This window comes from Bos javanicus, unplaced genomic scaffold (genome assembly GCF_032452875.1).
Source record: "Bos javanicus breed banteng unplaced genomic scaffold, ARS-OSU_banteng_1.0 tig00002394_1, whole genome shotgun sequence".
In the NCBI taxonomy this organism is placed as follows: Eukaryota; Metazoa; Chordata; class Mammalia; order Artiodactyla; family Bovidae; genus Bos; species Bos javanicus.
Genome location: NW_026893820.1, coordinates 1 through 26,835, shown reverse-complemented (window position 1 = coordinate 26,835; position 26,835 = coordinate 1). Strand labels below are relative to the sequence as shown.

At 51.5% G+C, this 26,835-nt stretch overlaps 1 long non-coding RNA gene across 1 annotated transcript; it reads left to right on the top strand.

Annotated features, from left to right (window-relative positions):
- The first annotated feature begins 2,354 nt into the window (after nucleotides 1–2,354).
- On the top strand, nucleotides 2,355–10,082 carry LOC133244005 (uncharacterized). The gene is made up of 3 exons (XR_009735249.1): nucleotides 2,355–2,861; nucleotides 6,248–6,901; nucleotides 10,053–10,082. It is a non-coding gene; the product is annotated as an uncharacterized LOC133244005 (long non-coding RNA).
- Nucleotides 10,083–26,835: the final 16,753 nt, after the last annotated feature.

The window sequence follows — 26,835 nt, the reverse complement described above, 5'->3', positions numbered from 1 at the left end:
TGTCAGGATGGTGCCAGACACTATTATTGGATAGTCAAAAATCTCTTTTGTTTCTGTGTAAAAGGGAGGTCCTTTCAAGGCGTGAATGTTTCAGAACTTGAATTTATTTGGAAATGACCCAGCTCTTCAGTACACGGTCGTCACTTAGTTTAGCACAGGATAGAAACTCGGGTAACCAAAACACCTGGAGAAACGATTGTATGTTCAGTTCAGTTCAGTGGCTCAGTCGTGTCTGACTCTTTGGGACCCCGTGGCCTGCAGGACGCTGGGCTTCCGTGTCCATCACCAACTCCAGGGGCTTGCTCAAACTCATGTCCATCGAATCAGTGATGCCATCCAACCATCTTAGCCTCTGTCGTCCCCTTCTCCTCTGCCTTCAATCAAGACTCTCATAGGCAGATATTTTCGAGTGTAATTAGTGTTCATAGTTTATGTAAAAGCTCATATCACATTTAATTTTTCGTTTTGTTCCTGTTCTTTCGAGGTACTTTCTTGTTGACAAGCTTGTGACAGATAGAACGATATAGCAATTTTTACCTTAGAACAAACCGAGGCACTATGAACATTTTTTGCTTCATGTTGATGACTCTTAGACATGTCTAAGGTAGAGGAGCAAAAACAAAACTACTAGATATTTCATATTGACTAGTTCCCAGTTCACGGGACTCTGACATTCCCTGAGGTCAAAGTTTTCTTGTATTGGAAGCAGTTGGGTTTGCAAGGGCTGCCTTGTCTTGAGACCATTGAAATAAGAACTCAGAACTTGAGCACTATTATCAAAAATCACAAGGCTCACACTGACACATACATCAATTCAGACAGACAAGACAAGACATCTTCCAGTTTTCCGCCTGAGATGGAAAAGATGTCTTTGAGCCGTTTTTTCTGGGGAGTGGGGGGTGGGGCTGGCGGCCAGGCAGGCTTTGGGAAGGAGCTCCTGGTTTGGAATTGCATATGAAAAGAACCAGCTTTCCGGGTTCCAAGGAATCAAGTTTCCTTGGAAACCAACTTTGTCCGGTTCTGTAGAATATCATGGCCCTCCTAGGTCAGGTCATCTTTCCTTTCCGTAGTCCTCGTTGGATCCCTGAATTCTAGACAGCTTGGATTGCCTCTGTGGGCTGGATGGATTGTCCTCCCGTTTCACCGGGCGGCGGGAGCGAGGTCCCAGAGGCTCTCCTGGAACCGGGCGTGGGGGCCGGGCTCTCCGGGAGCCCGTGGTGAAGGTGGGCCGCGCACCGGGAGCGCGCCCGGGGCGGGGCGAAGCCGGGCGGCGCGGGTCGGGAATCGGGTCATGGCGGGGATGGGGGGCGGTCCCAGTTGTGCTCCGGGGATCCCCACTGCGGCTGGGAAGGCACCGGGAGCATGGCAGGCGCGGGGCGGCGCGGGGCGGCGGTCGGCTCCTGGCGGGGGTGGGGGAGGGGTTCCCCGTTGTCCTCTCGGGGGTCGCCGTGGCGGCTGGGAACGCCCATTGCGTGCGCTCCTGGGTCCCCAAGGGTCGGCATCCAGTGGGCGCGGCGGAGGGGTGCGGACCACAGGTCAGGGAACTGGGACTGCGTGGAGCAGGGAACCACGTAGTCCGCCCTCTGTTGGCACAACCTGGCGGTCGCAGAAAGGCCTCGCCTTTGGGCTCAAGGCCTTGACCGCTCCACCCCTTTGCTGAAAGGTCAGAGCCGCGCGGTTTTCCCAAGCAGCCGAGTGTCCGCTGCAAGTCCAAGGGCCAGAACCCTGAACTCTGGCCGGCTGGCCCAGCCCTGCTTCTGGCACTTTGGAGGCCAGCGGGCCCTTGACCACCTGCTGGGATGGGAAAGGGAAGGGTCCACGAATTGCACCCTAGAAACTTAGTAGGGTGCATGGGTTTCAAAACCCGGTGGCCGCCCAGGCAGAAAACAAGGGAGGAGGGCACCCTGCTGCCCTTTCATGGCAGCATCTGTGGCTGTCCTGCTGAGGGGGCCTTTCCATGGGGACCGTGTGCAGTACAAGTTTGGTGTTTTGGAACCGAATAATTAGAACGTGTAAAAATTTTAAATGATGTGGTGGTTTGATTCAAACAAAACAAAACAAAACAAAACAAAAAACCAAGCTCCAAGTTTTTTGCAAATTTAGGTCTTAATATTGAAGGCCTGTGTTCCTTCCACTGTGGCATTGTACGAAGAAATGTGCGGGTTTTTTTTTTTTTTTTAATTTGTTTTTTGTTTTTCTTTTTTTTAGAAAAGATTCCGAAAAATGAGGGAAACAGGACGCCCAGAGGTGCCCCTGTAGTTTGGCGAAGGCCTTAGTAGGTCACTTGGAAATGCTGCTGGCTGTGAGGGGGGGAGGGGGCAGATGTGCACAGAGCTGTGCAGGCTTGCCTTTGCATGGATGTTCTTTGTAGAAATCCACCTCGGAGCCATCTCCTGATGTGTAAGAATTTCCCAGACAAACCTTGAGCTAAGCAATGCGTTTTTTCCTTAGGAAATATTGGTCTTCAGCGATGTTCAAAGCCTGTGTATTTCCGCTAGACTCTGGCTTCAGGTCGGTTCCCCCAAAAGGCTCAGAAGCGACCTGAACCAAACAGTAAGTTTTCCTCCTACCTTGTTCTCCTCATCTATGTTAAGAGTATACTTTAAGAGTATCCTGGCACATACATGTACTGCCTCACCCCTAAACTCAGTCATGTGTTCCAAGAACTTCTGTCCGTTTATTTATTTGTTTTGGGTAACATTGAATTCGTTTTGACTATGCTGGGTCTTTGCTGCTCGCTGGAAGTTGCTAGGACCTCTGGACTTCAGTCTCCCATCTCTTGCTGACCTCTTGTTGACCTCTGCAGAATCCTGGTTGGTGGGAGCTTGTTAGTTCCTTGTTCCTTACCCGGACCTCCTGTGGTAAGTGTTTTCTCTCCTCTGCGGCCTGGTAAGTGTGGGTGGTCATTGGCATCCCAAAGGTGGCTAGAAGTCAATGATTTAGGCAGGCTTGTGAATAGATATGGGAGAAGGCAATGGCACCCCACTCCAGTACTCTTGCCTGGAAAATCTCATGGACGGAAGAGCCTGGTAGGCTGCAGTCCGTGGGGTCGCTCAGAGTCGGGCACGACTGAGCGACTTCACTTTCACATTTCACTTTCATGCATTGGAGGAGGACATGGCAATCCACTCCAGTGTTCTTGCCTAGAGAACCCCAGGGACTGCGGGGCCTGGTGGGCTGCCGTCCATGGGGTCACACAGACTCGGACACGACTGAAACGACTTCGCAGCAGCAGCAGCAGCAGCAGCAGCAGCAGCAGTGCATAGATATCAAAAGGGTTTAGAACAGTCAGGTAGGATCACACAAGTCACCGTGAAGCCATACTTCTCCACTTAGCCAAAGCTCACAAAAGATTTCTGTTCTAGGTCAACCTAGAAGAGATCACGGAAGAGGTAAAGAAACTTAAAATCCATTAGCAAAGGCAGTTCAACCTCTCAAGAAACCTTGTGCTAGGCACAACACTCTTTTCTGGGGGTCCACTTTCCCTACAACCTCCTTATCCCATTCTGTACCCATTCCTTTGCTTCTCCCATCCTGAAACTGCCACCTGGAAGAAAGAACGACGTCGTTTTCCTTCAGAAAATGCGATTTCATGCCACATACCTTCTTTTAATACCAAGTCATACATTTCCCTTCAGCAACCAAGAACTGACTTTTATATTGGCATTCGACAGATTGGTGAACATACCTATCAGTGATAGTAGCGCCCCTCCCCTCCCCCGCACGCACGCACGCACACACACACACCCACACACACACCCCCCCAAGATCAGAACCAAACCAAACAAAAAAAATTGCTTTCTTACGTTTCACATGTCAGGATGGTGCCAGACACTATTATTGGATAGTCAAAAATCTCTTTTGTTTCTGTGTAAAAGGGAGGTCCTTTCAAGGCGTGAATGTTTCAGAACTTGAATTTATTTGGAAATGACCCAGCTCTTTAGTACACGGTCGTCACTTAGTTTAGCACAGGATAGAAACTCGGGTAACCAAAACACCTGGAGAAACGATTGTATGTTCTGTTCAGTTCAGTGGCTCAGTCGTGTCTGACTCTTTGGGACCCCGTGGCCTGCAGGACGCTGGGCTTCCGTGTCCATCACCAACTCCAGGGGCTTGCTCAAACTCATGTCCATCGAATCAGTGATGCCATCCAACCATCTTAGCCTCTGTCGTCCCCTTCTCCTCTGCCTTCAATCAAGACCCTCATAGGCAGATAGTGTAGAGTGTAATTAGTGTTCATAGTTTATCTAAAAGCTCATATCACATTTAATTTTTCGTTTTGTTCCTGTTCTTTCGAGGTACTTTCTTGTTGACAAGCTTGTGACAGATAGAACGATATAGCAATTTTTACCTTAGAACAAACCGAGGCACTATGAACATTTTGTGCTTCATGTTGATGACTCTTAGACATGTCTACAGTAGAGGAGCAAAAACAAAACTACTAGATATTTCATATTGACTAGTTCCCAGTTCACGGGACTCTGACATTCCCTGAGGTCAAAGTTTTCTTGTATTGGAAGCAGTTGGGTTTGCAAGGGCTGCCTTGTCTTGAGACCATTGAAATAAGAACTCAGAACTTGAGCACTATTATCAAAAATCACAAGGCTCACACTGACACATACATCAATCCAGACAGACAAGACAAGACATCTTCCAGTTTTCCGCCTGAGATGGAAAAGATTTCTTTGAGCCGTTTTTTCTGGGGAGTGGGGGTGGGGCTGGCGGCCAAGCAGGCTTTGGGAAGGAGCTAAGTGTTTGGAATTGCATATGAAAAGAACCAGCTTTCCGGGTTCCAAGGAATCAAGTTTCCTTGGAAACCAACTTTGTCCGGTTCTGTAGAATATCATGGCCCTCCTAGGTCAGGTCATCTTTCCTTTCCGTAGTCCTCGTTGGATCCCTGAATTCTAGACAGCTTGGATTGCCTCTGTGGGCTGGATGGATTGTCCTCCCGTTTCACCGGGCGGCGGGAGCGAGGTCCCAGAGGCTCTCCTGGAACCGGGCGTGGGGGCGGGGCTCACCGGGAGCCCGTGCTGAAGGTGGGCCGCGCACCGGGAGCGCGCCCGGGGCGGGGCGAAGCCGGGCGGCGCGGGTCGGGAATCGGGTCGTGGCGGGGATGGGGGCGGTCCCAGTTGTGCTCCCGGGGGTGGCCACTGCTGCTGGAAACGCGCTGGGATCGCACCAGGGGCGGGGTGAACCCGGGCGGCGGGGGCGGGGTCCGGTCATGGCGGAGCGGGGGCGGGCATCCCGGTTGTGCTCTCGGAGGCCGCCACTGGGGCTGGACCCGCGCCGGGAGCGCACCCGGGGCGGGGTCAACCCGGGCGGCGCGGGTGGAGACTCCGATCGCTGTGGGTGGGGGTCGGTCCCAGTTGTGCTCCGGGGATCCCCACTGCGGCTGGGAAGGCACCGGGAGCATGGCAGGGGCGGGGCGGCGCGGGGCGGGGGTCGGCTCCTGGCGGGGGTAGGGGAGGGGTTCCCCGTTGTCCTCTCGGGGGTCGCCATGGCGGCTGGGAACGCCCATTGCGTGCGCTCCTGGGTCCCCAAGGGTCGGCATCCAGTGGGCGCGGCGGAGGGGTGCGGACCACAGGTCAGGGAACTGGGACTGCGTGGAGCAGGGAACCACGTAGTCCGCCCTCTGTTGGCACAACCTGGCGGTCGCAGAAAGGCCTCGCCTTTGGGCTCAAGGCCTTGACCGCTCCACCCCTTTGCTGAAAGGTCAGAGCCGCGCGGTTTTCCCAAGCAGCCTAGTGTCCGCTGCAAGTCCAAGGGCCAGAACCCTGAACTCTGGCCGGCTGGCCCAGCCCTGCTTCTGGCACTTTGGAGGCCAGCGGGCCCTTGACCACCTGCTGGGATGGGAAAGGGAAGGGTCCACGAATTGCACCCTAGAAACTTAGTAGGGTGCATGGGTTTCAAAACCCGGTGGCCGCCCAGGCAGAAAACAAGGGAGGAGGGCACCCTGCTGCCCTTTCATGGCAGCATCTGTGGCTGTCCTGCTGAGGGGGCCTTTCCATGGGGACCGTGTGCAGTACAAGTTTGGTGTTTTGGAACCGAATAATTAGAACGTGTAAAAATTTTCAATGATGTGGTGGTTTGATTCAAACAAAACAAAACAAAAAACCAAGCTCCAAGTGTTTTGCAAATTTAGGTCTTAATATTGAAGGCCTGTTTTCCTTCCACTGTGGCATTCTACGAAGAAATGTGCGGGGTTTTGTTTTTTTTTAAGTTGTTTTTTGTTTTTCTTTTTTTTTAGAAAAGATTCCGAAAAATGAGGGAAACAGGAAACCCAGAGGTGCCCCTGTAGTTTGGCGAAGGCCTTAGGAGGTCACTTGGAAATGCTGCTGGCTGTGAGGGGGGGAGGGGGCAGATGTGCACAGAGCTGTGCAGGCTTGTCCTTTGCATGGATGTTCTTTGTAGAAATCCACCTCGGAGCCATCTCCTGATGTGTAAGAATTTCCCAGACAAACCTTGAGCTAAGCAATGCATTTTTTCCTTAGGAAATGTTGGTCTTCAGCGATGTTCAAAGCCTGTGTATTTCGGCTAGACTCTGGCTTCAGGTCGGTTCCCCCAAAAGGCTCAGAAGCGACCTGAACCAAACAGTAAGTTTTCCTCCTACCTTGTTCTCCTCATCTATGTTAAGAGTATACTTTAAGAGTGTCCTGGCACATACATGTACTGCCTCACCCCTAACCTCTGTCATGTGTTCAAAGAACTTCTGTCCGTTTATTTATTTGTTTTTGGTAACATTGAATTCGTTTTGACTATGCTGGGTCTTTGCTGCTCGCTGGAAGTTGCTAGGACCTCTGGACTGCAGTCTCCCATCTCTTGCTGACCTCTTGTTGACCTCTGCAGAATCCTGGTTGGTGGGAGCTTGTTAGTTCCTTGTTCCTTACCCGGACCTCCTGTGGTAAGTGTTTTCTCTCCTCTGTGGCCTGGTAAGGCTGGGTGGTCATTGGCATCCCAAAGGTGGCTAGAAGTCAATGATTTAGGCAGGCTTGTGAATAGATATGGGAGAAGGCAATGGCACCCCACTCCAGTACTCTTGCCTGGAAAATCTCATGGACGGAAGAGCCTGGTAGGCTGCAGTCCATGGGGCCGCTCAGAGTCGGGCACGACTGAGCGACTTCACTTTCACATTTCACTTTCATGCATTGGAGGAGGACATGGCAACCCACTCCAGTGTTCTTGCCTAGAGAACCCCAGGGACTGCGGGGCCTGGTGGGCTGCCGTCCATGGGGTCACACAGACTCGGACACGACTGAAACGACTTCGCAGCAGCAGCAGCAGCAGCAGCAGCAGCAGTGCATAGATATCAAAAGGGTTTAGAACAGTCAGGTAGGATCACACAAGTCACCGTGAAGCAATACTTCTCCACTTAGCCAAAGCTCACAAAAGATTTCTGTTCTAGGTCAACCAAGAAGAGATCACGGAAGAGGTAAAGAAACTTAAAATCCATTAGCAAAGGCAGTTCAACCTCTCAAGAAACCTTGTGCTAGGCACAACACTCTTTTCTGGGGGTCCACTTTCCCTCCAACCTCCTTATCCCATTCTGTACCCATTCCTTTGCTTCTCCCATCCTGAAACTGCCACCTGGAAGAAAGAACGACGTCGTTTTCCTTCAGAAAATGCGATTTCATGCCACATACCTTCTTTTAATACCAAGTCATACATTTCCCTTCAGCAACCAAGAACTGACTTTTATATTGGCATTCGACAGATTGGTGAACATACCTATCAGTGATAGTAGCGCCCCTCCCCTGCCCCGCACGCACGCACGCACGCACACACACACACACACACACACCCAAGATCAGAACCAAACCAAACAAAAAAAATTGCTTTCTTACGTTTCACATGTCAGGATGGTGCCAGACACTATTATTGGATAGTCAAAAATCTCTTTTGTTTCTGTGTAAAAGGGAGGTCCTTTCAAGGCGTGAATGTTTCAGAACTTGAATTTATTTGGAAATGACCCAGCTCTTCAGTACACGGTCGTCACTTAGTTTAGCACAGGATAGAAACTCGGGTAACCAAAACACCTGGAGAAACGATTGTATGTTCAGTTCAGTTCAGTGGCTCAGTCGTGTCTGACTCTTTGGGACCCCGTGGCCTGCAGGACGCTGGGCTTCCGTGTCCATCACCAACTCCAGGGGCTTGCTCAAACTCATGTCCATCGAATCAGTGATGCCATCCAACCATCTTAGCCTCTGTCGTCCCCTTCTCCTCTGCCTTCAATCAAGACTCTCATAGGCAGATATTTTCGAGTGTAATTAGTGTTCATAGTTTATGTAAAAGCTCATATCACATTTAATTTTTCGTTTTGTTCCTGTTCTTTCGAGGTACTTTCTTGTTGACAAGCTTGTGACAGATAGAACGATATAGCAATTTTTACCTTAGAACAAACCGAGGCACTATGAACATTTTTTGCTTCATGTTGATGACTCTTAGACATGTCTAAGGTAGAGGAGCAAAAACAAAACTACTAGATATTTCATATTGACTAGTTCCCAGTTCACGGGACTCTGACATTCCCTGAGGTCAAAGTTTTCTTGTATTGGAAGCAGTTGGGTTTGCAAGGGCTGCCTTGTCTTGAGACCATTGAAATAAGAACTCAGAACTTGAGCACTATTATCAAAAATCACAAGGCTCACACTGACACATACATCAATTCAGACAAGACAAGACATCTTCCAGTTTTCCGCCTGAGATGGAAAAGATGTCTTTGAGCCGTTTTTTCTGGGGAGTGGGGGGTGGGGCTGGCGGCCAGGCAGGCTTTGGGAAGGAGCTCCTGGTTTGGAATTGCATATGAAAAGAACCAGCTTTCCGGGTTCCAAGGAATCAAGTTTCCTTGGAAACCAACTTTGTCCGGTTCTGTAGAATATCATGGCCCTCCTAGGTCAGGTCATCTTTCCTTTCCGTAGTCCTCGTTGGATCCCTGAATTCTAGACAGCTTGGATTGCCTCTGTGGGCTGGATGGATTGTCCTCCCGTTTCACCGGGCGGCGGGAGCGAGGTCCCAGAGGCTCTCCTGGAACCGGGCGTGGGGGCCGGGCTCTCCGGGAGCCCGTGGTGAAGGTGGGCCGCGCACCGGGAGCGCGCCCGGGGCGGGGCGAAGCCGGGCGGCGCGGGTCGGGAATCGGGTCATGGCGGGGATGGGGGGCGGTCCCAGTTGTGCTCCGGGGATCCCCACTGCGGCTGGGAAGGCACCGGGAGCATGGCAGGCGCGGGGCGGCGCGGGGCGGCGGTCGGCTCCTGGCGGGGGTGGGGGAGGGGTTCCCCGTTGTCCTCTCGGGGGTCGCCGTGGCGGCTGGGAACGCCCATTGCGTGCGCTCCTGGGTCCCCAAGGGTCGGCATCCAGTGGGCGCGGCGGAGGGGTGCGGACCACAGGTCAGGGAACTGGGACTGCGTGGAGCAGGGAACCACGTAGTCCGCCCTCTGTTGGCACAACCTGGCGGTCGCAGAAAGGCCTCGCCTTTGGGCTCAAGGCCTTGACCGCTCCACCCCTTTGCTGAAAGGTCAGAGCCGCGCGGTTTTCCCAAGCAGCCGAGTGTCCGCTGCAAGTCCAAGGGCCAGAACCCTGAACTCTGGCCGGCTGGCCCAGCCCTGCTTCTGGCACTTTGGAGGCCAGCGGGCCCTTGACCACCTGCTGGGATGGGAAAGGGAAGGGTCCACGAATTGCACCCTAGAAACTTAGTAGGGTGCATGGGTTTCAAAACCCGGTGGCCGCCCAGGCAGAAAACAAGGGAGGAGGGCACCCTGCTGCCCTTTCATGGCAGCATCTGTGGCTGTCCTGCTGAGGGGGCCTTTCCATGGGGACCGTGTGCAGTACAAGTTTGGTGTTTTGGAACCGAATAATTAGAACGTGTAAAAATTTTAAATGATGTGGTGGTTTGATTCAAACAAAACAAAACAAAACAAAACAAAAAACCAAGCTCCAAGTTTTTTGCAAATTTAGGTCTTAATATTGAAGGCCTGTGTTCCTTCCACTGTGGCATTGTACGAAGAAATGTGCGGGTTTTTTTTTTTTTTAATTTGTTTTTTGTTTTTCTTTTTTTTTAGAAAAGATTCCGAAAAATGAGGGAAACAGGACACCCAGAGGTGCCCCTGTAGTTTGGCGAAGGCCTTAGTAGGTCACTTGGAAATGCTGCTGGCTGTGAGGGGGGGAGGGGGCAGATGTGCACAGAGCTGTGCAGGCTTGCCTTTGCATGGATGTTCTTTGTAGAAATCCACCTCGGAGCCATCTCCTGATGTGTAAGAATTTCCCAGACAAACCTTGAGCTAAGCAATGCGTTTTTTCCTTAGGAAATATTGGTCTTCAGCGATGTTCAAAGCCTGTGTATTTCCGCTAGACTCTGGCTTCAGGTCGGTTCCCCCAAAAGGCTCAGAAGCGACCTGAACCAAACAGTAAGTTTTCCTCCTACCTTGTTCTCCTCATCTATGTTAAGAGTATACTTTAAGAGTATCCTGGCACATACATGTACTGCCTCACCCCTAAACTCAGTCATGTGTTCCAAGAACTTCTGTCCGTTTATTTATTTGTTTTGGTTAACATTGAATTCGTTTTGACTATGCTGGGTCTTTGCTGCTCGCTGGAAGTTGCTAGGACCTCTGGACTTCAGTCTCCCATCTCTTGCTGACCTCTTGTTGACCTCTGCAGAATCCTGGTTGGTGGGAGCTTGTTAGTTCCTTGTTCCTTACCCGGACCTCCTGTGGTAAGTGTTTTCTCTCCTCTGCGGCCTGGTAAGTGTGGGTGGTCATTGGCATCCCAAAGGTGGCTAGAAGTCAATGATTTAGGCAGGCTTGTGAATAGATATGGGAGAAGGCAATGGCACCCCACTCCAGTACTCTTGCCTGGAAAATCTCATGGACGGAAGAGCCTGGTAGGCTGCAGTCCGTGGGGTCGCTCAGAGTCGGGCACGACTGAGCGACTTCACTTTCACATTTCACTTTCATGCATTGGAGGAGGACATGGCAATCCACTCCAGTGTTCTTGCCTAGAGAACCCCAGGGACTGCGGGGCCTGGTGGGCTGCCGTCCATGGGGTCACACAGACTCGGACACGACTGAAACGACTTCGCAGCAGCAGCAGCAGCAGCAGCAGCAGCAGCAGTGCATAGATATCAAAAGGGTTTAGAACAGTCAGGTAGGATCACACAAGTCACCGTGAAGCCATACTTCTCCACTTAGCCAAAGCTCACAAAAGATTTCTGTTCTAGGTCAACCTAGAAGAGATCACGGAAGAGGTAAAGAAACTTAAAATCCATTAGCAAAGGCAGTTCAACCTCTCAAGAAACCTTGTGCTAGGCACAACACTCTTTTCTGGGGGTCCACTTTCCCTACAACCTCCTTATCCCATTCTGTACCCATTCCTTTGCTTCTCCCATCCTGAAACTGCCACCTGGAAGAAAGAACGACGTCGTTTTCCTTCAGAAAATGCGATTTCATGCCACATACCTTCTTTTAATACCAAGTCATACATTTCCCTTCAGCAACCAAGAACTGACTTTTATATTGGCATTCGACAGATTGGTGAACATACCTATCAGTGATAGTAGCGCCCCTCCCCTCCCCCGCACGCACGCACGCACACACACACACCCACACACACACCCCCAAGATCAGAACCAAACCAAACAAAAAAAATTGCTTTCTTACGTTTCACATGTCAGGATGGTGCCAGACACTATTATTGGATAGTCAAAAATCTCTTTTCTTTCTGTGTAAAAGGGAGGTCCTTTCAAGGCGTGAATGTTTCAGAACTTGAATTTATTTGGAAATGACCCAGCTCTTTAGTACACGGTCGTCACTTAGTTTAGCACAGGATAGAAACTCAGGTAACCAAAACACCTGGAGAAACGATTGTATGTTCTGTTCAGTTCAGTGGCTCAGTCGTGTCTGACTCTTTGGGACCCCGTGGCCTGCAGGACGCTGGGCTTCCGTGTCCATCACCAACTCCAGGGGCTTGCTCAAACTCATGTCCATCGAATCAGTGATGCCATCCAACCATCTTAGCCTCTGTCGTCCCCTTCTCCTCTGCCTTCAATCAAGACCCTCATAGGCAGATAGTGTAGAGTGTAATTAGTGTTCATAGTTTATCTAAAAGCTCATATCACATTTAATTTTTCGTTTTGTTCCTGTTCTTTCGAGGTACTTTCTTGTTGACAAGCTTGTGACAGATAGAACGATATAGCAATTTTTACCTTAGAACAAACCGAGGCACTATGAACATTTTGTGCTTCATGTTGATGACTCTTAGACATGTCTACAGTAGAGGAGCAAAAACAAAACTACTAGATATTTCATATTGACTAGTTCCCAGTTCACGGGACTCTGACATTCCCTGAGGTCAAAGTTTTCTTGTATTGGAAGCAGTTGGGTTTGCAAGGGCTGCCTTGTCTTGAGACCATTGAAATAAGAACTCAGAACTTGAGCACTATTATCAAAAATCACAAGGCTCACACTGACACATACATCAATCCAGACAGACAAGACAAGACATCTTCCAGTTTTCCGCCTGAGATGGAAAAGATTTCTTTGAGCCGTTTTTTTCTGGGGAGGGGGGGGTGGGGCTGGCGGCCAAGCAGGCTTTGGGAAGGAGCTAAGTGTTTGGAATTGCATATGAAAAGAACCAGCTTTCCGGGTTCCAAGGAATCAAGTTTCCTTGGAAACCAACTTTGTCCGGTTCTGTAGAATATCATGGCCCTCCTAGGTCAGGTCATCTTTCCTTTCCGTAGTCCTCGTTGGATCCCTGAATTCTAGACAGCTTGGATTGCCTCTGTGGGCTGGATGGATTGTCCTCCCGTTTCACCGGGCGGCGGGAGCGAGGTCCCAGAGGCTCTCCTGGAACCGGGCGTGGGGGCGGGGCTCACCGGGAGCCCATGGTGAAGGTGGGCCGCGCACCGGGAGCGCGCCCGGGGCGGGGCGAAGCCGGGCGGCGCGGGTCGGGAATCGGGTCGTGGCGGGGATGGGGGGCGGTCCCAGTTGTGCTCCGGGGATCCCCACTGCGGCTGGGAAGGCACCGGGAGCATGGCAGGGGCGGGGCGGCGCGGGGCGGGGGTCGGCTCCTGGCGGGGGGGGGGGAGGGCTTCCCCGTTGTCCTCTCGGGGGTCGCCGTGGCGGCTGGGAACGCCCATTGTGTGCGCTCCTGGGTCCCCAAGGGTCGGCATCCAGTGGGCGCGGCGGAGGGGTGCGGACCACAGGTCAGGGAACTGGGACTGCGTGGAGCAGGGAACCACGTAGTCCGCCCTCTGTTGGCACAACCTGGCGGTCGCAGAAAGGCCTCGCCTTTGGGCTCAAGGCCTTGACCGCTCCACCCCTTTGCTGAAAGGTCAGAGCCGCGCGGTTTTCCCAAGCAGCCTAGTGTCCGCTGCAAGTCCAAGGGCCAGAACCCTGAACTCTGGCCGGCTGGCCCAGCCCTGCTTCTGGCACTTTGGAGGCCAGCGGGCCCTTGACCACCTGCTGGGATGGGAAAGGGAAGGGTCCACGAATTGCACCCTAGAAACTTAGTAGGGTGCATGGGTTTCAAAAACCGGTGGCCGCCCAGGCAGAAAACAAGGGAGGAGGGCACCCTGCTGCCCTTTCATGGCAGCATCTGTGGCTGTCCTGCTGAGGGGGCCTTTCCATGGGGACCGTGTGCAGTACAAGTTTGGTGTTTTGGAACCGAATAATTAGAACGTGTAAAAATTTTCAATGATGTGGTGGTTTGATTCAAACAAAACAAAACAAAAAACCAAGCTCCAAGTGTTTTGCAAATTTAGGTCTTAATATTGAAGGCCTGTTTTCCTTCCACTGTGGCATTCTACGAAGAAATGTGCGGGGTTTTGTTTTTTTTTAAGTTGTTTTTTGTTTTTCTTTTTTTTTAGAAAAGATTCCGAAAAATGAGGGAAACAGGAAACCCAGAGGTGCCCCTGTAGTTTGGCGAAGGCCTTAGGAGGTCACTTGGAAATGCTGCTGGCTGTGAGGGGGGGAGGGGGCAGATGTGCACAGAGCTGTGCAGGCTTGTCCTTTGCATGGATGTTCTTTGTAGAAATCCACCTCGGAGCCATCTCCTGATGTGTAAGAATTTCCCAGACAAACCTTGAGCTAAGCAATGCATTTTTTCCTTAGGAAATGTTGGTCTTCAGCGATGTTCAAAGCCTGTGTATTTCGGCTAGACTCTGGCTTCAGGTCGGTTCCCCCAAAAGGCTCAGAAGCGACCTGAACCAAACAGTAAGTTTTCCTCCTACCTTGTTCTCCTCATTTATGTTAAGAGTATACTTTAAGAGTGTCCTGGCACATACATGTACTGCCTCACCCCTAACCTCTGTCATGTGTTCAAAGAACTTCTGTCCGTTTATTTATTTGTTTTTGGTAACATTGAACTCGTTTTGACTATGCTGGGTCTTTGCTGCTCGCTGGAAGTTGCTAGGACCTCTGGACTGCAGTCTCCCATCTCTTGCTGACCTCTTGTTGACCTCTGCAGAATCCTGGTTGGTGGGAGCTTGTTAGTTCCTTGTTCCTTACCCGGACCTCCTGTGGTAAGTGTTTTCTCTCCTCTGTGGCCTGGTAAGGCTGGGTGGTCATTGGCATCCCAAAGGTGGCTAGAAGTCAATGATTTAGGCAGGCTTGTGAATAGATATGGGAGAAGGCAATGGCACCCCACTCCAGTACTCTTGCCTGGAAAATCTCATGGACGGAAGAGCCTGGTAGGCTGCAGTCCATGGGGCCGCTCAGAGTCGGGCACGACTGAGCGACTTCACTTTCACATTTCACTTTCATGCATTGGAGGAGGACATGGCAACCCACTCCAGTGTTCTTGCCTAGAGAACCCCAGGGACTGCGGGGCCTGGTGGGCTGCCGTCCATGGGGTCACACAGACTCGGACACGACTGAAACGACTTCGCAGCAGCAGCAGCAGCAGCAGCAGCAGTGCATAGATATCAAAAGGGTTTAGAACAGTCAGGTAGGATCACACAAGTCACCGTGAAGCAATACTTCTCCACTTAGCCAAAGCTCACAAAAGATTTCTGTTCTAGGTCAACCAAGAAGAGATCACGGAAGAGGTAAAGAAACTTAAAATCCATTAGCAAAGGCAGTTCAACCTCTCAAGAAACCTTGTGCTAGGCACAACACTCTTTTCTGGGGGTCCACTTTCCCTCCAACCTCCTTATCCCATTCTGTACCCATTCCTTTGCTTCTCCCATCCTGAAACTGCCACCTGGAAGAAAGAACGACGTCGTTTTCCTTCAGAAAATGCGATTTCATGCCACATACCTTCTTTTAATACCAAGTCATACATTTCCCTTCAGCAACCAAGAACTGACTTTTATATTGGCATTCGACAGATTGGTGAACATACCTATCAGTGATAGTAGCGCCCCTCCCCTGCCCCGCACGCACGCACGCACGCACACACACACACACACACACACACCCCAAGATCAGAACCAAACCAAACAAAAAAAAATTGCTTTCTTACGTTTCACATGTCAGGATGGTGCCAGACACTATTATTGGATAGTCAAAAATCTCTTTTGTTTCTGTGTAAAAGGGAGGTCCTTTCAAGGCGTGAATGTTTCAGAACTTGAATTTATTTGGAAATGACCCAGCTCTTCAGTACACGGTCGTCACTTAGTTTAGCACAGGATAGAAACTCGGGTAACCAAAACACCTGGAGAAACGATTGTATGTTCAGTTCAGTTCAGTGGCTCAGTCGTGTCTGACTCTTTGGGACCCCGTGGCCTGCAGGACGCTGGGCTTCCGTGTCCATCACCAACTCCAGGGGCTTGCTCAAACTCATGTCCATCGAATCAGTGATGCCATCCAACCATCTTAGCCTCTGTCGTCCCCTTCTCCTCTGCCTTCAATCAAGACTCTCATAGGCAGATATTTTCGAGTGTAATTAGTGTTCATAGTTTATGTAAAAGCTCATATCACATTTAATTTTTCGTTTTGTTCCTGTTCTTTCGAGGTACTTTCTTGTTGACAAGCTTGTGACAGATAGAACGATATAGCAATTTTTACCTTAGAACAAACCGAGGCACTATGAACATTTTGTGCTTCATGTTGATGACTCTGAGACATGTCTACAGTAGAGGAGCAAAAACAAAACTACTAGATATTTCATATTGACTAGTTCCCAGTTCACGGGACTCTGACATTCCCTGAGGTCAAAGTTTTCTTGTATTGGAAGCAGTTGGGTTTGCAAGGGCTGCCTTGTCTTGAGACCATTGAAATAAGAACTCAGAACTTGAGCACTATTATCAAAAATCACAAGGCTCACACTGACACATACATCAATTCAGACAGACAAGACAAGACATCTTCCAGTTTTCCGCCTGAGATGGAAAAGATTTCTTTGAGCCGTTTTTTTCTGGGGAGTGGGGGTGGGGCTGGCGGCCAGGCAGGCTTTGGGAAGGAGCTCATGGTTTGGAATTGCATATGAAAAGAACCAGCTTTCCGGGTTCCAAGGAATCAAGTTTCCTTGGAAACCAACTTTGTCCGGTTCTGTAGAATATCATGGCCCTCCTAGGTCAGGTCATCTTTCCTTTCCGTAGTCCTCGTTGGATCCCTGAATTCTAGACAGCTTGGATTGCCTCTGTGGGCTGGATGGATTGTCCTCCCGTTTCACCGGGCGGCGGGAGCGAGGTCCCAGAGGCTCTCCTGGAACCGGGCGTGGGGGCGGGGCTCTCCGGGAGCCCGTGGTGAAGGTGGGCCGCGCACCGGGAGCGCGCCCGGGGCGGGGCGAAGCCGGGCGGCGCGGGTCGGGAATCGGGTCATGGCGGGGATGGGGGCGGTCCCAGTTGTGCTCCGGGGATCCCCACTGCGGCTGGGAAGGCACCGGGAGCATGGCAGGCGCGGGGCGGCGCGGGGCGGCGGTCGGCTCCTGGCGGGGGTGGGGGAGGGCTTCCCCGTTGTCCTCTCGGGGGTCGCCGTGGCGGCTGGGAACGCCCATTGCGTGCGCTCCTGGGTCCCCAAGGGTCGGCATCCAGTGGGCGCGGCGGAGGGGTGCGGACCACAGGTCAGGGAACTGGGACTGCGTGGAGCAGGGAACCACGTAGTCCGCCCTCTGTTGGCACAACCTGGCGGTCGCAGAAAGGCCTCGCCTTTGGGCTCAAGGCCTTGACCGCTCCACCCCTTTGCTGAAAGGTCAGAGCCGCGCGGTTTTCCCAAGCAGCCGAGTGTCCGCTGCAAGTCCAAGGGCCAGAACCCTGAACTCTGGCCGGCTGGCCCAGCCCTGCTTCTGGCACTTTGGAGGCCAGCGGGCCCTTGACCACCTGCTGGGATGGGAAAGGGAAGGGTCCACGAATTGCACCCTAGAAACTTGGTAGGGTGCATGGGTTTCAAAACCCGGTGGCCGCCCAGGCAGAAAACAAGGGAGGAGGGCACCCTGCTGCCCTTTCATGGCAGCATCTGTGGCTGTCCTGCTGAGGGGGCCTTTCCATGGGGACCGTGTGCAGTACAAGTTTGGTGTTTTGGAACCGAATAATTAGAACGTGTAAAAATTTTAAATGATGTGGTGGTTTGATTCAAACAAAACAAAACAAAACAAAACAAAAAACCAAGCTCCAAGTGTTTTGCAAATTTAGGTCTTAATATTGAAGGCCTGTTTTCCTTCCACTGTGGCATTCTACGAAGAAATGTGCGGGGCTTTGTTTTTTTTTTAACTTGTTTTTTGTTTTTCTTTTTTTTTTAGAAAAGATTCCGAAAAATGAGGGAAACAGGAAGCCCAGAGGTGCCCCTGTAGTTTAGCGAAGGCCTTAGGAGGTCACTTGGAAATGCTGCTGGCTGTGAGGGGGAGGGGGCAGATGTGCACAGAGCTGTGCAGGCTTGTCCTTTGCATGGATGTTCTTTGTAGAAATCCACCTCGGAGCCATCTCCTGATGTGTAAGAATTTCCCAGACAAACCTTGAGCTAAGCAATGCGTTTTTTCCTTAGGAAATGTTGGTCTTCAGCGATGTTCAAAGCCTGTGTATTTCGGCTAGACTCTGGCTTCAGGTCGGTTCCCCCAAAAGGCTCAGAAGCGACCTGAACCAAACAGTAAGTTTTCCTCCTACCTTGTTCTCCTCATCTATGTTAAGAGTATACTTTAAGAGTGTCCTGGCACATACATGTACTGCCTCACCCCTAACCTCAGTCATGTGTTCCAAGAACTTCTGTCCGTTTATTTATTTGTTTTTGGTAACATTGAATTCGTTTTGACTATGCTGGGTCTTTGCTGCTCGCTGGAAGTTGCTAGGACCTCTGGACTGCAGTCTCCCATCTCTTGCTGACCTCTTGTTGACCTCTGCAGAATCCTGGTTGGTGGGAGCTTGTTAGTTCCTTGTTCCTTACCCGGACCTCCTGTGGTAAGTGTTTTCTCTCCTCTGCGGCCTGGTAAGGCTGGGTGGTCATTGGCATCCCAAAGGTGGCTAGAAGTCAATGATTTAGGCAGGCTTGTGAATAGATATGGGAGAAGGCAATGGCACCCCACTCCAGTACTCTTGCCTGGAAAATCTCATGGACGGAAGAGCCTGGTAGGCTGCAGTCCATGGGGCCGCTCAGAGTCGGGCACGACTGAGCGACTTCACTTTCACATTTCACTTTCATGCATTGGAGGAGGACATGGCAACCCACTCCAGTGTTCTTGCCTAGAGAACCCCAGGGACTGCGGGGCCTGGTGGGCTGCCGTCCATGGGGTCACACAGACTCGGACACGACTGAAACGACTTCGCAGCAGCAGCAGCAGCAGCAGCAGCAGTGCATAGATATCAAAAGGGTTTAGAACAGTCAGGTAGGATCACACAAGTCACCGTGAAGCCATACTTCTCCACTTAGCCAAAGCTCACAAAAGATTTCTGTTCTAGGTCAACCTAGAAGAGATCACGGAAGAGGTAAAGAAACTTAAAATCCATTAGCAAAGGCAGTTCAACCTCTCAAGAAACCTTGTGCTAGGCACAACACTCTTTTCTGGGGGTCCACTTTCCCTACAACCTCCTTATCCCATTCTGTACCCATTCCTTTGCTTCTCCCATCCTGAAACTGCCACCTGGAAGAAAGAACGACGTCGTTTTCCTTCAGAAAATGCGATTTCATGCCACATACCTTCTTTTAATACCAAGTCATACATTTCCCTTCAGCAACCAAGAACTGACTTTTATATTGGCATTCGACAGATTGGTGAACATACCTATCAGTGATAGTAGCGCCCCTCCCCTCCCCCGCACGCACGCACGCACACACACACACACACACACACACACACCCAAGATCAGAACCAAACCAAACAAAAAAAATTGCTTTCTTACGTTTCACATGTCAGGATGGTGCCAGACACTATTATTGGATAGTCAAAAATCTCTTTTGTTTCTGTGTAAAAGGGAGGTCCTTTCAAGGCGTGAATGTTTCAGAACTTGAATTTATTTGGAAATGACCCAGCTCTTCAGTACACGGTCGTCACTTAGTTTAGCACAGGATAGAAACTCGGGTAACCAAAACACCTGGAGAAACGATTGTATGTTCAGTTCAGTTCAGTGGCTCAGTCGTGTCTGACTCTTTGGGACCCCGTGGCCTGCAGGACGCTGGGCTTCCGTGTCCATCACCAACTCCAGGGGCTTGCTCAAACTCATGTCCATCGAATCAGTGATGCCATCCAACCATCTTAGCCTCTGTCGTCCCCTTCTCCTCTGCCTTCAATCAAGACTCTCATAGGCAGATATTTTCGAGTGTAATTAGTGTTCATAGTTTATGTAAAAGCTCATATCACATTTAATTTTTCGTTTTGTTCCTGTTCTTTCGAGGTACTTTCTTGTTGACAAGCTTGTGACAGATAGAACGATATAGCAATTTTTACCTAAGAACAAACCGAGGCACTATGAACATTTTGTGCTTCATGTTGATGACTCTTAGACATGTCTAAGGTAGAGGAGCAAAAACAAAACTACTAGATATTTCATATTGACTAGTTCCCAGTTCACGGGACTCTGACATTCCCTGAGGTCAAAGTTTTCTTGTATTGGAAGCAGTTGGGTTTGCAAGGGCTGCCTTGTCTTGAGACCATTGAAATAAGAACTCAGAACTTGAGCACTATTATCAAAAATCACAAGGCTCACACTGACACATACATCAATTCAGACAAGACAAGACATCTTCCAGTTTTCCGCCTGAGATGGAAAAGATTTCTTTGAGCCGTTTTTTTCTGGGGAGGGGGGGGTGGGGCTGGCGGCCAGGCAGGCTTTGGGAAGGAGCTCATGGTTTGGAATTGCATATGAAAAGAACCAGCTTTCCGGGTTCCAAGGAATCAAGTTTCCTTGGAAACCAACTTTGTCCGGTTCTGTAGAATATCATGGCCCTCCTAGGTCAGGTCATCTTTCCTTTCCGTAGTCCTCGTTGGATCCCTGAATTCTAGACAGCTTGGATTGCCTCTGTGGGCTGGATGGATTGTCCTCCCGTTTCGGGAGCGAGGTCGCGCCCGGGAGCGGCCCGGGGCGGGGCGAAGGTCGGGCCGGGTCGGGCGGGGATGGGGGCGGTCCCAGTTGTGCTCCGGGGATCCCCACTGCGGCTGGGAAGGCACCGGGAGCATGGCAGGCGCGGGGCGGCGCGGGGCGGCGGTCGGCTCCTGGCGGGGGTGGGGGAGGGCTTCCCCGTTGTCCTCTCGGGGGTCGCCGTGGCGGCTGGGAACGCCCATTGCGTGCGCTCCTGGGTCCCCAAGGGTCGGCATCCAGTGGGCGCGGCGGAGGGGTGCGGACCACAGGTCAGGGAACTGGGACTGCGTGGAGCAGGGAACCACGTAGTCCGCCCTCTGTTGGCACAACCTGGCGGTCGCAGAAAGGCCTCGCCTTTGGGCTCAAGGCCTTGACCGCTCCACCCCTTTGCTGAAAGGTCAGAGCCGCGCGGTTTTCCCAAGCAGCCTAGTGTCCGCTGCAAGTCCAAGGGCCAGAACCCTGAACTCTGGCCGGCTGGCCCAGCCCTGCTTCTGGCACTTTGGAGGCCAGCGGGCCCTTGACCACCTGCTGGGATGGGAAAGGGAAGGGTCCACGAATTGCACCCTAGAAACTTAGTAGGGTGCATGGGTTTCAAAACCCGGTGGCCGCCCAGGCAGAAAACAAGGGAGGAGGGCACCCTGCTGCCCTTTCATGGCAGCATCTGTGGCTGTCCTGCTGAGGGGGCCTTTCCATGGGGACCGTGTGCAGTACAAGTTTGGTGTTTTGGAACCGAATAATTAGAACGTGTAAAAATTTTAAATGATGTGGTGGTTTGATTCAAACAAAACAAAACAAAACAAAAAACCAAGCTCCAAGTGTTTTGCAAATTTAGGTCTTAATATTGAAGGCCTGTTTTCCTTCCACTGTGGCATTCTACGAAGAAATGTGCGGGGCTTTTTTTTTTTTTTATTTTGTTTTTTTATTTTTTTTTAGAAAAGATTCCGAAAAATGAGGGAAACAGGAAGCCCAGAGGTGCCCCTGTGGTTTGGCGAAGGCCTTAGGAGGTCACTTGGAAATGCTGCTGGCTGTGAGGGGGGGAGGGGGCAGATGTGCACAGAGCTGTGCAGGCTTGTCCTTTGCATGGATGTTCTTTGTAGAAATCCACCTCGGAGCCATCTCCTGATGTGTAAGAATTTCCCAGACAAACCTTGAGCTAAGCAATGCGTTTTTCCTTAGGAAATGTTGGTCTTCAGCGATGTTCAAAGCCTGTGTATTTCGGCTAGACTCTGGCTTCAGGTCGGTTCCCCCAAAAGGCTCCGAATCGACCTGAACCAAACAGTAAGTTTTCCTCCTACCTTGTTCTCCTCATCTATGTTAAGAGTATACTTTAAGAGTGTCCTGGCACATACATGTACTGCCTCACCCCTAACCTCAGTCATGTGTTCCAAGAACTTCTGTCCGTTTATTTATTTGTTTTTGGTAACATTGAATTCGTTTTGACTATGCTGGGTCTTTGCTGCTCGCTGGAAGTTGCTAGGACCTCTGGACTGCAGTCTCCCATCTCTTGCTGACCTCTTGTTGACCTCTGCAGAATCCTGGTTGGTGGGAGCTTGTTAGTTCCTTGTTCCTTACCCGGACCTCCTGTGATAAGTGTTTTCTCTCCTCTGCGGCCTGGTAAGGCTGGGTGGTCATTGGCATCCCAAAGGTGGCTAGAAGTCAATGATTTAGGCAGGCTTGTGAATAGATACGGGAGAAGGCAATGGCACCCCACTCCAGTACTCTTGCCTGGAAAATCTCATGGACGGAAGAGCCTGGTAGGCTGCAGTCCATGGGGCCGCTCAGAGTCGGGCACGACTGAGCGACTTCACTTTCACATTTCACTTTCATGCATTGGAGGAGGACATGGCAACCCACTCCAGTGTTCTTGCCTAGAGAACCCCAGGGACTGCGGGGCCTGGTGGGCTGCCGTCCATGGGGTCACACAGACTCGGACACGACTGAAACGACTTCGCAGCAGCAGCAGCAGCAGCAGCAGCAGCAGTGCATAGATATCAAAAGGGTTTAGAACAGTCAGGTAGGATCACACAAGTCACCGTGAAGCCATACTTCTCCACTTAGCCAAAGCTCACAAAAGATTTCTGTTCTAGGTCAACCTAGAAGAGATCACGGAAGAGGTAAAGAAACTTAAAATCCATTAGCAAAGGCAGTTCAACCTCTCAAGAAACCTTGTGCTAGGCACAACACTCTTTTCTGGGGGTCCACTTTCCCTACAACCTCCTTATCCCATTCTGTACCCATTCCTTTGCTTCTCCCATCCTGAAACTGCCACCTGGAAGAAAGAACGACGTCGTTTTCCTTCAGAAAATGCGATTTCATGCCACATACCTTCTTTTAATACCAAGTCATACATTTCCCTTCAGCAACCAAGAACTGACTTTTATATTGGCATTCGACAGATTGGTGAACATACCTATCAGTGATAGTAGCGCCCCTCCCCTCCCCCGCACGCACGCACGCACGCACACACACCCACACACACACACCCCCAAGATCAGAACCAAACCAAACAAAAAAAATTGCTTTCTTACGTTTCACATGTCAGGATGGTGCCAGACACTATTATTGGATATTCAAAAATCTCTTTTGTTTCTGTGTAAAAGGGAGGTCCTTTCAAGGCGTGAATGTTTCAGAACTTGAATTTATTTGGAAATGACCCAGCTCTTCAGTACACGGTCGTCACTTAGTTTAGCACAGGATAGAAACTCGGGTAACCAAAACACCTGGAGAAACGATTGTATGTTCTGTTCAGTTCAGTGGCTCAGTCGTGTCTGACTCTTTGGGACCCCGTGGCCTGCAGGACGCTGGGCTTCCGTGTCCATCACCAACTCCAGGGGCTTGCTCAAACTCATGTCCATCGAATCAGTGATGCCATCCAACCATCTTAGCCTCTGTCGTCCCCTTCTCCTCTGCCTTCAATCAAGACTCTCATAGGCAGATATTTTCGAGTGTAATTAGTGTTCATAGTTCATCTAAAAGCTCATATCACATTTAAATTTTCGTTTTGTTCCTGTTTTTCGAGGTCGTTCTCGGATTGAGGCAGGAAACCCTGGGTTCCCTGGACTTGTGCAGGTGACCTCAGGGGGCTTCTCATGGTGGCTCTGAGTATTCAGGGAAACTGGAGGTGGGAGGGTCCTCTCGGGACTCCAGTGGGTTTGGTGCATTGGAAGAGGGCCTCATCTCCAGGTGAGGCAGGAACCGCAGGGTACCTCTGATTTCAGACTCTGATCGCAGGGTCCCTGCAGACTGGGGACAGGAGAGTCAGGCCTCGTCTTGGGTTGAGGCATGGAACTCCGCTTGCCTCTCGAGACGTCCCCGGGGAGAGAGGCCACTTGTCGAGCTGTATTTGGAACCTGGGGTTTTTTCCGAACGATGCACGGACAAACTGCCCCTTCGTGTTGACTTCATTCACAGGGTGGAGTTCGGAGAGGTGTCCGGGCATCGGGTTCTTATCAAGAGGGGACCGGGAAATCGGGGTCCTACAGAATGTGGAACCACCCACGAGGCTACGTCTGGAATGTCTTCGTGAGACCGGGCTCATCCTGAGGTGCGACCGGAAGGTCGGGAACCACTTCCAGACAAAGCAGGGGAGTCGACCCTCCTGTCCAGATCAGGAGGGGAGAAGGGGCTCAGAGGAGGGGTGCCGGAAAACCTCAGTGTTCCTCTCGAGGGAGACCGGGATTTCGGGGAACTTTGTGGGTCGCATCAAGGGTGCCAAGTGCCCTTTCGACCTCCAATTCCTAACGTGGGACTTCTCCTGAGACGCTGTAGCGGGAAAGGGCTTCATCTTGCGATGACGGGGGAGCCACGTGGATTTTCTCGAGTTACGGCGGGATTCTCGAGTTACGACGGGGAACTCAGGCTGCCTCTTGTGTTGGCCCAGGCAAGTCCAATCTTCCATTCGAGTTGCGAAGGAAAGCTGGGGATTGCTCTCGAGTGACTGCAGGGCCAATAGACCTCATCTAGGCTTGTGTCCAGAAGCCAATCTTCCTCTCCAGGGGCGACAGGCATCTCGGGGTTGCATTCCAGACGAACCCGGGGAGACAGGCATTCATCTCGAGTGGAAGCAAAGAACCCCGCTCTGCTCTCGAGTCGCGACGGGTATCTCTTGGAGCTCACTGGGTGGACTCAAGGGAGTCAAGCCTCCTGAGGCGTTTGGAGAGAGGTCGCGAGATTGGTCTCTAGGCCATGCAGGAGACGAAGGCCCTCATCTCTCGATGACGGGGGAATCTTGGGGTTGTTCTCGAGCGGCGGCCCCAGTGTGCGGTTTCTCACGAGGTACGACGGCGAGGTCAGTGAGCCTCTCGTGGGGCGCCAGGGAAGTCGGGTCTCCATGCGAGTGGCGAGGGGAGCGCGTCATTGCTCCCGAGCCATAGTAGGGGAATCTGGCCTCGAGACGTGTTGAAGAAGGTCTCTCGAGGTCTTTCTCGGGTTGAGGCAGGAAACCCTGGGTTCCCTCGACTTGTGCAGGTGACCTCAGGGGCTTCTCATGGTGGCTCTGAGAAGCCAGGGAAACTGGAGGTGGGAGGGGCCTCTCGGGACTCCACTGGGTTTGGTGCATTGGAAGAGGGCCTCATCTCCAGTTGAGGCAGGAACCGCAGGGTACCTCTGATTTCAGACTCCGACCGCAAGGTCCCTGCAGACTGGGGACAGGAGAGTCAGGCCTCGTCTTGGGTTGAGGCATGGAACTCCGCTTGCCTCTCGAGATGTCCCCGGGGAGAGAGGCCACTTATCGAGCTGTATTTGGAACCTGGGGTTTTTTCCGACGATGCACGGGCAAAACTGCCCCTTCGTGTTGACTTCATTCACAGGGTGGAGTTCGGAGAGGTGTCCGGGCATCGGGTTCTTATCAAGAGGGGACCGGGAAATCGGGGTCCTACGGAATGTGGAACCACCCACGAGGCCACGTCTGGAATGTCTTCGTGAGACCGGCCTCATCCTGAGGTGCGACCGGAAGGTCGGGAACCCCTTCCAGACAAAGCAGGGGAGTCGACCCTCCTGTCCAGATCAGGAGGGAGAAAGGGCTCAGAGGAGGGTGTGCCAGAAAACCTCAGTGTTCCTCTCGAGGGAGACCGGGATTTCGGGGAACTTTGTGGGTCGCATCAAGGGTGCCAAGTGCCCTTTCGACCTCCAAGTCCTAACGTGGGACTTCTCCTGAGGCGCTGTAGCGGGAAAGGGCTTCATCTTGCGATGACGGGGGAGCCACGTGGTTTTTCTCGAGTTACGGCGGGATTCTCGAGTTACGACGGGGAATTCAGGCTGCCTCTTGTGTTGGCCCAGGCAAGTCCAATCTTCCATTCGAGTTGCGAAGGAAAGCTGGGGATTGCTCTCGAGTGACTGCAGGGCCAATAGACCTCATCTAGGCTTGTGTCCAGAAGCCAATGTTCCTCTCCAGGGGCGACAGGGATCTCGGGGTTGCATTCCACACGCACCCGGGGAGACAGGCATTCATCTCGAGTGGAAGCAAAGAACCCCGCTCTGCTCTCGAGTCGCGACGGGTATCTCTTGGAGCTCACTGGGTGGACTCAAGGGAGTCAAGCCTCCTGAGGCGTTTGGAGAGAGGTCGCGAGATTGGTCTCTAGGCCATGCAGGAGACGAAGGCGCTCATCTCTCGATGACGGAGGCATCTCGGGGTTGTTCTCGAGCGGCGGCCCCAGTGTGCGGTTTCTCACGAGGGACGACGGCGAGGTCAGTGAGCCTCTCGTGGGGCGCCAGGGAAGTCGGGTCTCCATGCGAGTGGCGAGGGGGAGCGCGTCATTGCTCTCGAGCCATGGTAGGGTGCCGGGACCAGCCCCGGCTGATCCAGGGTATTCGAGAGACGGCGTAGGCGAAGATCAGGAAACCACTGCTTAATTAAATGTTAATTAAGGATATAAAGAGTAATAGAATGAGGATAGCTCAGTGAGGAAATTCAGTGGCGAAAAGAGGCTGAATAATTCAGCCAGAAGGTAAGAGAAAGAACGACATGGTGAGACCAAGTTTCGGTGAACAAGGCCCGCACTTTATTTTTCAAAGTAGTTTTTATACCTTAAGTTATGCATAGAGGATAATGGGGGAAGGGGTAGAGTCTTGCAGCAAACCAGGCTTTCTTCCTGCAAACTTATCATATGCAAAACTTAGGTGATTTGCATCATCTTCTGGCCCGGAGGCCTGTTAACATTTTAAGACCTTTCTTCAGAAAACTTATTTTTCTCTAAAGGTGGTTGGTCAGGAGCCACCCTCCAAAAAAGCATTAGATAAAGTTGCATTCCTACAGAGCAAAGGTGTGGTGGGCTATAACAAGAAAAAGAATTAACTCAAGGGTCCCAGGTTACAAACATTAAAGCTACTACTTACACCAATTATATTAATCAATACACTGCCAGGGACACAGCAGGTAAGGGATATGGAAACTTAGCAGCAAA